Here is a 600-nt window from a genome sequence, read left to right as displayed (position 1 = left end):
GGGTCAACTGGGAAAAGAGCAAACTCTCCCCGACGCAGAGGATCTCTTTTCCCGGTATGGAGGGGACTCGGTAAGAGCAGGATGGCGGTCCCACTGAAACAGTTTCAGAGGCTCCTGGGGCATATGGCAGCTACGGCAAACCTTCACCCTGTAAAGTTTCCTCCGGGAGCAGGTCTCCAGGCATTCTGTGGGTTGCACGGATGCCTCAACCACCGGCTGGGGGGCCACGTACAACGGGCTTGCAGTGTCAGGGATTTGGACGGGGCCCCAACTGCACTGGCTGCCTCGAGTTGCTGGCAGTGCTCCTTGCCCGGGGCCGTCTCAGAGGGCGCTTACAAGGCAAGCATGTACTAGTCCGCACGAACAACACAGTGACCGTTGTGTACATCAACCGACAAGGTGGTCTGCGCTCCCGTCACTTATCGCAACTCGCCCGCCACCTCCTCCACTGGAGTCAGAAGCATCGAGTCAGGTCGCTTCATGCTGTTCACATTCCTGGGCTGCTCAACCGGGCAGCCGACGAGCTGTCCCGAGCTGTGCTCCCGGGAGAATGGCGACTCCATCCCCAGATGGTCCAGCTGGTTTGGGGACGTTTCGGAG

At 60.0% G+C, this 600-nt stretch overlaps 1 protein-coding gene across 1 annotated transcript in view; it reads left to right on the top strand.

Moving 5' to 3' along the window:
* The window catches only part of cacna1ba (calcium channel, voltage-dependent, N type, alpha 1B subunit, a), a 121,877-nt gene that overhangs the window by 7,436 nt on the left and 113,841 nt on the right, over positions 1–600 (top strand). The window lies entirely within an intron of this gene.

Source organism: Sinocyclocheilus grahami, unplaced genomic scaffold (assembly GCF_001515645.1).
Source record: "Sinocyclocheilus grahami isolate Dianchi unplaced genomic scaffold, SAMN03320097.WGS_v1.1 scaffold92.1, whole genome shotgun sequence".
NCBI lineage: Eukaryota > Metazoa > Chordata > Actinopteri > Cypriniformes > Cyprinidae > Sinocyclocheilus > Sinocyclocheilus grahami.
This window is presented reverse-complemented; position numbering and strand designations above follow the sequence as displayed.